This window comes from Leptidea sinapis, chromosome 37 (genome assembly GCF_905404315.1).
Source record: "Leptidea sinapis chromosome 37, ilLepSina1.1, whole genome shotgun sequence".
Taxonomy (NCBI): Eukaryota; Metazoa; Arthropoda; class Insecta; order Lepidoptera; family Pieridae; genus Leptidea; species Leptidea sinapis.
In genome coordinates, this window is record NC_066301.1 from 3750781 (window position 1) to 3760822 (window position 10042).

Genomic DNA, 10042 nt, shown 5'->3' on the forward strand with positions numbered 1-10042 from the left:
CGTGACACTAATGTGAAAATGAAACAATATTAACCTTATTTGGAACCAAACAGAACAGCTTGAACTATAAATTTGTACATAGAACATATTAAAATACAAATTAAGAATAGTTTAAAACAATATGTTATGTTTTTTAAAGTGATAACCCTCACTTCTAGGATTAATACACAAATAAAATTTGAAAAACAAAATTTTATGAACGATGCGGGATTCGAACCCACGACCTCCGGCTTTTCGTGCCGGAGATTTCAAGTTTTATTTGTGTATTAATCCTAGAAGTGAGGGTTATCACTTTAAAAAACATAACATATTGTTTAGATTTACTAGAGCGACATCTCAAGTCAATTTCCTAATATGCAAATATTGGGGTTGAGCAGGTTGTCAACTGTAAAGTAGATCCTGTAGATGAAGCCACAACCTGAGAGTTGAACAAAGCAAACAGAATTTTATAACGAGGCGGTACTCGAACGCTTAGCTCAGTTGGTTAGAGCACCGGCTCGCAACGCCGGAGGTTGTGGGTTCGAGTCCCGCATCGTTCATAAAATTTTGTGTTTCAAATTTTATTTGTGTATAGTTTAAAAATTAAAATTAAAACATGAGAACTATAGTTCCTACAGTTAATAGTTTCTTTGCATTCTGATAATTTTTCACGTTCTCCGGAATTTTTCAAATGCAATTCATATTACTTCTTATATAATTTATGAGTCTAGATAATCTCTTGCTGTTAGACCAGCGATAAAAACAGGCCAGGAATATTAGTTTAGTGTGCGTGACAAGCTAAGTCTTACACTTGCGTTTGATATGTGCGTGAATTGCTCAAAATAGAGGTTAGTTTTAAAGTCTATTTTTTTCGACGTTTTCACAGCTGTCATAGTTTGTCTAGACGTATGATATAAGAATTACTTAATGTTCGCGATGAACAAAAGAAAGATTGATATCTTCATAAAGATTTATATTTCATCTGTCTTAACAGGATTAGATAAAATAGTTCTTGTTTAGTTGAGGTGTCGTGTGCAAGTAGTCGAAGTAGAAGAGTGTATGAATGAATGTTGTATTTGACAGATAGATGAAGGATGAAGTATGATTGACAGAGTAGGTAAGTGGATTAATATTAGAGTAATTGTTTGATAGGTTTAGGTGTATGGCTCGATATAATAATAAAATTTAATTTAATCCAGTCGACGATAGGAAATCTGGCGTCGACACTTAATATAATTTGCCCTGAAAACATTTCTATTTTACCGAGGCTCTTAGTATTATACCCGTAGGTTAGACTCCATCAAAAACCAAACACACTAACGAATAATGGCCGAAATAAAAGTAACAGGCGTATCTAACGATGAGGTTCTTACAATAAAACATACGACATTACGGCAAACTATCATAATGTGTTTGGGTAAATGGTATTAGTTGACCAGTAAACTGATATATTTCGTAGTTTTGCTGTGTACAGTCAAGGAATTTGTTTCGCGTACCCTAACATTAATGATTGGTCTCCGCTGCGTTCCAACTAGATAGCGCAGGCATGGTCGTAAAGTGCGACGACTAATACTACGCCCGTAGGCGTACTCGAGCCAGTCTCGTGTGGTCTCGTGGCGGACAATGTGTGACGTTAACGTGTCACAGTGTGATGTTCTGTCGAACTTTTAAAATTTCAATGTAAAATGAAATGTACCCTTCATGAAACATATGTTACAATATTTGATAAATGCTATTGTGTGTCAAGATGCCACGCACACAAGCATCTAATAGTTGCCGTAATAAAAGCTATTGTTCTTAGGCATCTAGGTGTAGCGTAGCGGACACCAATCCTAAATCTAAGCGCGTACATACAAGTGAAGCTAATATAATGAGTATAAAAACGATATTGTTTGATGCAATGGATAAACGGTAAAAGTTTGTCTTTTCCCCTACGGCGAAAAAGTTACTTATGGAAATTTTAAAAAAGTATAACTCAGTGGTGGAAAACATACAGACGGGCGGGGCTACGGTAGGAAAAAAAATGAAGCGTGGGATGCCATAACCCGGGAGTTTAATGCAAGCACCCTTACATTGCAACACGTAAGTTCACAATTTTTTTTAATGCCATGAACATAACTCTATGGAGAGGTCTAACCATAACCTAAATTAGTAAATGAATGTAATCATTAATTATATAAATCATTAAGTATGCTATAACAATGAAAAGACATCAATAAATAATATTCATCTCTGGTCTGGCGCACCCCAGTATCAGCTCGATCCATTTGACCGCGTGCAACGCACAGCAGCTCGAATTGTCGAGGACCCAGTGCTCTGTGAACGGCTGGATCACATGGCGTTGTGTAGAGACATCGCTTCATTGTGTGTCTTCTACCGCATTTATCACGGGGAGTGTTCCGAAGAGCTATTTCACCTGATTCCTGCCGCTGAATTCCACCTTCGCGCTACACGCCACAAGTTAGGATATCATCCCCACCATCTGGATGTGTGGCGGTCTTCCACAGTGCGGTTTTCAAGGAGCTTTCTTCCACGTACTACAAAGCTGTGGAATGAGCTTCCTTGTGCGGTGTTTACGGGACGATACGACATGGGTACCTTCAAAAAAAGCGCGTACACCTTCCTTAAAGGCCGGCAACGCTCCTGTAATTCCTCTGGTGTTGCAAGAGATTGTGGGCGGCGGTGATCACTTAACAACAGGTGACCCGTACGCTCCTATTCCATAAAAAAAAATTGTTTTTGAGATTATGAAACCTGTACTTTTTCTTAAAATCACGGTCTTCGAATGTACTACTGTCATCTCTGATATCGCTTAGGCAAATGAATCCATCTAGGCCATGAAATATCGTTATAATATTCGAAATCAGCAATAACTTCGTTTATTGACATGTTTTCGCTTCAAAATAATTATTTTTCTGGGTTAAAACAGCTGCTCAAGTCGTGGTCGAACCGCACTTGACTTTGGCAACTCCAAATACGCACTTGAGATGCGTCTTAAGCGCCGAGTTTGATTTATTAATATGAACGTTTTTTGACAACTCTCAGCTGAGATTGAGTTTGAGTTTAGTGACTCAAGTCCAATTTATTAATAAGAACAGAGACTTGAGCACGATCTTTAGGTCACGCTCGAAGCTGAGATTCGTTTATTAATACGGGCCTTATTGCTTGAACTATGGAAATGTCTTAAAGTTTATATTCGTCACTTCCGCACAAACGTCATATTAGCGTTGCAAAGAAAGCTAGCCCTTAGTATTATCAATTTTCATCAGCAATTTAGGCTTAAGGTGGTACGCGAACCAAATTCTTTAGCTTTATATATTACTAGCTGACCCGACAGATGTTGTTCTGTAAATAATAAAAATAATACTGTGTTATAGGAATTTGCCAATAATATTCAAAACATCAAGAATTATTTCGTAAGAAATGCTCCCTGTTTGTTAATAAATTATTTAACAGTGGAACTGTCAAACCGTGCGTCACTAAATTGTCTCATAGAAAATATGTCCGTACAAAACAAATATTGAAAATAAAAATAATTATGGGTCCCAAATCGAAATATAAACTATCCTATCTCTCAAGTTGGACCAAACTGCACTCCATGAAGTAATCCCCATTTAAATGCATTCATTAGTTTAGGAGTCCATCGCGGAAAAACAACGTGACATGTAATTTATATATATTAAGATATTGTTGGTAGATAAGTAAAATTTTAATAAACCCAGGTACTAGTCCCAGAATGCTATCTACGTCGAAAAATATTTGACATACTCTTTCAGAATCTGACAAAGGTCTTATTAAATCGATGACCTCATAAAACATATCATTAATCACAAACATATTTAATAAATAATGCATGAAAATATCCGTTCGTAACATAAAATGAATGCGTAGGGTGATGATGGATAGAGCGGTCGTAATTGCTCCCCGCATGTAAATGAATCGTGCGTAACAAATGATTTAGACGAGAATCATATTACGTGTGGCCATACTTTATCTATTTTACGTTATAATTATCCATCCTAGCAACAACAATCGGAAACGATAAATCAAGTAACGCAATTTTAGGAAGGCTTAAGAGTTGAGTTGTAATTGGGGCTTTTACATCATTTTATGTAAATAATATTTTATAATTTACTAGCTGACCCAGCAAACGTTGTATTGCCATCATAGTTAACAACTGTAGTTAATCTACCAACTATAGGTAGCTAAAATTAAGTTTGGTATTTACCTCTTGAGAAAGAAAGATACTTAAGATTCTAATTAGTTATTCATTTTAAACTATTCATTCAATTCGATTTCTGAACGACGCGCGACGGGGGACACATCAAAGGAATAATTTTACAATACTTTTGCTTTTATTTAATTCCGAACATTTGCATATTTATTCACCTTTTAAACCATCTCTGGACTTCCACAAATAATTCAACACCAAAATTAGCCAAATCGGTCCAGCCGCTATCGAGTTTTAGCGAGACTAACGAATAGCAATTCATTTTTATATACATATATAGATTTACGCATTAAAATATGAATATAATAATAAAATTATTATTATATTAAAGATTCTTGATTGTATAAATAGGTCATAGTTTAAAGGGTTGTAATCTTGACATTTAACTAGTCTGGCCATAAATAGTGTTACATAAAAAATTTTCTTTTTTCAACTTTGCAATTATTTTGTAATTGGAACACGTATATTATTTTAGAAACTTATTTCGATTTTGCGCCATTTCACATATTTTTTCGTGTTCATTATCAAATTACAATATGGAATGGGGTGTTAAAGAAAATAGCAGTTGCACAAAGTGGGTATGGTGCCGTCGATCATATTCCAGACACTTCAAAAGCTGGGTATCAGTATTTTCGTATATCGTAGGTACTATCAACAGATACAGCAACACTTCGTCCGTCGAAGATCAGAAAAGATTGGGGATGCCGTGTGTTGTTAGAACTACAAAGGGTGTTAATGCTGTTAAAGCCAGAATTCGTCGTCGTCGTTAGCAAAAATCGTATCGCAAGAAATGAAGATTCCCGCTAGGACTCTATCGCGTATTATAAAACAAGACCTGAAGCCTTGACACATGGCCTGAATCAATCTTTACAACTAAAGAAAGTGGATCGATCAAAACGCCTTCTGTCGCGATACGCAGGTGAAAGGCACAGAAATATCCTCTTTACCGATGAAACATTTTTCACGATTGAAGAACACTACAATAAGCAAAAAAAAGTTGTCAGAAAGGTACAACGTGGTCATCATCCTGCGGCAGTGATGGTTTGGTGGGTCGTGTCTGATCAAGGAGTCACAAAACTACATTTTTGTGAAAAAGGAGTGAAAACTTCAGCTAAAGTTTATCAAGATAAAGTCTTGGATCATGAAACCTTTCAGTAATACACTTTTTTTAAAATATACCGTGTATTTTCCAGTAGGACTCTGCACCTGTTCACAAGGCACGAACTACCCAAGCCTGGCTTGAAACCAAAGTTCGGGACTTTATAAGAGTTGAAGACTGGCCCTCATCTAGCCCAGACCTCAACCCTTTAGACTTCAAATTATGGTCAGTTTTAGAGGACATGGCCTGCTCTAAACGACACGGTGACATTGAGTCTCTTAAAAACTCTTTGGAGCAAGCAGTGGCGAAATTTCCCTTGGAAACAGTGCGTAAATCCAAAGATTCGTGGCGAAACAGATTAAAGGCCAAAATGCTAAAGGTGGCCATTTCGAAAAGATTATTTTTTTATTTTTGCTGAGACGTTTATAAATGTTAATAATATTACATTAGTTCACTTAAAAAAATGCATTTTCATTTGTAACAGAACTTATGGCTGGACTGGTGGTTAACGGTTTGACAGCGACAAATGACAAAATGGCTGACGAGTACAATTAATGGCACTTATGTATTGGGGTATAAAGAAAGGGATGTGTTTTGTTAAGTGGTTATAAGGGGTTGATGTCGTAGTAATATTTGAATAGTACTCTACCGTTGAGTATTATTCATGTTAAAAGTGACGAATTTGACATTCTTTAGGTCAATAGTTCATCAAACACATGAAGTTTGTATTTTTTACATATCTCTTTTATTGTCTTCATACATGTTACTGTGTTTTGTTATAGAACAAAATAAAATCTTCTTATGTTTTAAGTATCGGTCAAATTTTTTTTTATTATTATTGATAATAATGTATAATAATAATAATCAAGAATATATTTTGACTGTATATTTAAGGGGTGCAGTTCAAATATTTATGAGAGTTAAAGAACGTTGATGGTGTATTTCTCTCAAGGCGTAAATTATAATACAGTAAATAATTTTCTTTTAAATCCCAGTAGCCAAAGAAAATACACAATTATATTTTATCTAGGTTTCTTTAGGTCTTAAATTTGAAACAGCATAATCTCGAGTCCGGTTTCTAATATGAAATTATTGTTATAGAAAATCTAATAAGAATTAGATGTTGGAGATGAAGCTACAACTGGAGGGTTTGGGTAACATAGTATCTCAGTTTATAAGCGATTTAGGATGATTGGCATATCGGTAGCCCAGTTAAGGCGAAGAGTAAGCAGAAAACACGCAAACATGGTGTTTTAAGACAAGTTTTGTGGTGAAAGTATAGCATTTTGAGCTATGAACACTACTTAATCCTGTTACACATATCGTTAAGTCTTATTTGTAGGTTGCTAATGCTTGCTGTTGGTTATAGTAACACTGCCGAACCTTTTTGAACTACCACTTTTCTTTGAAGTTAAACAAGTATTTTGGCATGGCGTGACGCATTTTTTGGTACTTCTCTCAGAAAAGTTATTCTTATAGCTTGTACTTTTTTGTGTATGTTCATTTATTTAGATTAGTAGTGAATAACGAGGATTGTAAGCATATAAACTGTTTTCCACGCAAGAATTTTGAAAATATTGGCTTTGTTACACAGATGGCGGGCCGGCAGCCGTGAACTCATATCGCTCAAGGTCGCTGGCATTTAGTGTCGCCTTAAGAGTGTGATCTTCAGAGGCTTGAATCCTACATCAAAATTTGTAATTCAAATCTTATTTTTTTTATCACAGTAATGGACGAGACAAGCAAAAAATGTGAGCGGCTACAATTGCGCTCGTCACCTTGAGAGAAGGTGACGAGTTTACGTCTAATTTGCCCGGTAACTTCACTAGCTACGGCGCCCTTCAGACCAAAACACAATAATGCTTACACATTATTTTGTGAAGCAGTCACAGCAGAAATAGGCACCATTGTGGTACCCATAATCTAGCCGGCATCGCGGTAATTTGGCCGCGGTTTTGCTCCACGAATACCCGCCTATTCTAGAAGCAATAACAATTGATCATTTTCCAAGCACGCCGTTACTCGTTGAATGCATAAAATAAATTGAAATGATGCAAACACTGTTGGATCGGTTACAATGATTTGTGTGGCGTGCCAATGTAATGGCTACAATACATCTTGCCGTGGATGTGGGGTGAGAGTGCAATTTTTCAAATAACCACCCCGATGAAACCCTGCGCTGTGTTGCTACGATATTAGTGTAGCTGAAATGCATGTCAACACTTTAAATAATCCTTTCAACTTGTTTGTAGTAAGTTTTATTTTTAATTTCTTGTTCCAAGTTTGGAAGAAAGGAAAGCCTTACTTCCTAGTTTTTTCCTTTGGGCTTACAGTAAATATAAGCACATTCCATATTAGCCGGTATCTAGGTTCTTATTTAATTACTTTATTAATATTAAATTTTCATTTTAAGAACTTATGGGATTATTAATAAAATGTAATATTTTATAAATATGATTTTATGCATATTACGTGTATAAATCACCAATAATATTTTTTTGTTGGTAGTAAATTTTTCTACCTAGAGTAGATTCAAAGATTGATCCCATAGTTTAAAAAATATAAATTTTTTGTATAATTTCCATCAAATATTATTATCAATTAGGACATTGTAAACATTTTTGTTACAATAAAAAAATGTGACAATAAATACGATAAAATAAATAGTTTAATTTAACAGTTGAAAACACAAAACTACAAATAATATTCATCATTTTCATTGTTTGCCAAGATAACTAGATGTACTACAAGATGTATTTATAAAAACGGGAATCATGTAATAAAATGACATATAAATTACAATTCTCAACACAAAGGTATATATCGCTTGGTGCAAACTGAAGACTACCCACAAGTAATTTATACCGGAGGGTAACTCAATGAAAGAATATAAATAAAAAAGCGTAACGTTGCGTTACATGCGATTTAAGAATGGGTACATTAGTTATAATAACACGACAAAATATGTGTAATAAAACGTAATTTATCGTGCAAATAAAATATAACATTGGTAAGGGGCGGCAGATGGGGAAGAATAGAGTGTTACATGTTGCGAGCGATAGCGATTTTGTAGTCTTGAGATGTTTTTATAATAACTTAATAACTAATAATAACTTTTATCATTATAAAAATCTATATAATATAACGATCACTCTACGAGTATATCACAATATACACAAGAAAGCGTAATTTTATAAAATGTTGAGAATATCAAGTTATACTTCTAATATGATTTTTTCAAGGGATAAAATATTATTATTATCAGATATGATTACATTAACTAAAAATGATGACTACGAGCATTTCCCTGTTGGATAGCTCGGCTGATCCGTTGGCCAAAATAGCTCCCATGCTTGGGTTTCCAGAAGCACTGTGCGCTTTTCAAGGAGCTTTCTTCCACGTACTACAAAGCTGTGGGTTGGGCTTCCTTCTTCAAAAAAAGCGCGTACACCTTCCTTAAAGGCTAGCAACGTTCCTTGATTCCTCTGGTGTTGCAAGAGAATGTGGGCGGCGGTGATCACTTAACACCAGGTGACCCGTACGCTCGTTTGTCCTCCTTATTCCATAAAAAAAACGCTATTGAGGCGTGTATATAATACTTTATAAAATCTCCGTGCCTCTGGGCCCCACTGGCCTAGAGTCTCCACATCAAATGACATAAGACTCACTGAGACTGACATATCTGCGACATCCCACACAAGCGTCCTTCCATTAGGGTCCATACACAAGCCATCCTACCATCAGAACCAATGCCATCGCAATGGGTAATATAATTTGGCTCCAAAATAGCTGGGTAAAAAATAAACTATATAAGTATTTGGAAGAAGAAACATTAAGTTCTTAACTATTAAGTGACTGCCAGAAATATTTTATAAAATAAAGTGATGTACTTCAACATTCAATCGCTCTTAACTTGCACCACCCGCCATTGGATATATTGACAGAGTCCTCCGTTACGGTTGCTGGAGAAAAATAGCGGTCATTTGTTGGCGTCGCTTCGTTCTGTTGCTTCGAGAGGCAGATAATGTCTGATTTATTTACGCGATTATCTGTAACGTCACACTTAATGCGGTGTTTGTTCGCGTTTTGTCAGCAACGAATATAATTGAACAATACTGAATGCACGCACTACTCTCGATTTGGTCTCATTTAGAAATTATGATCGACATAGAACTTACATTAAAAGCTTACATTGTCGCGACCATGTGGTATTTTCCACCTTAAGCTGAGAGTAACTGGAGGGATCAAGCTACGTTTTAGGATTTAATGGTTCAAGACAAATTTTCACACTTATTTTACTTACTTTTGGACAGCTAGAGGTTTTTCTATTATGGAATAAAAAGGACAAACGAGCGTTAAGTGATCACCGCCGCCCACATTATCTTGCAACATCAAAGGAATTACAGGAGCATTTCCGGCCTTTGAGGAAGGTGCACGCGCTTTTTTGAAGGTACACATGTCGTATCGACCCTGAACCACACAAGGAAGCTCATTCCACAGCTTTGAATTGCGTGGAAGAAAGCTTCTGGAAAACCGCACTGTAGATTACCGCCACACATTCTGATGGTGGGGATGATATTCTAATTTGTGGCGTATCGTGAGAAGTTGGAAGTCGGCGGAATCAGGTGAAACAGCTCTTCGGAACACTCTCCGTGAACAATGCGGTAGAAGACACACAATAAAGAGAGCTAATAAGTCTCTACGCAACGCCATGTGATGCAGCAATGGATTGA

General features: G+C 36.0%; 1 non-coding gene across 1 annotated transcript; it reads left to right on the forward strand.

The window, feature by feature from the left end:
* The first annotated feature begins 465 nt into the window (after positions 1-465).
* Trnac-gca (transfer RNA cysteine (anticodon GCA)) lies at positions 466-539 on the forward strand. Its single transcript has one exon. It is a non-coding gene; the product is annotated as a tRNA-Cys (tRNA).
* Positions 540-10042: the final 9503 nt, after the last annotated feature.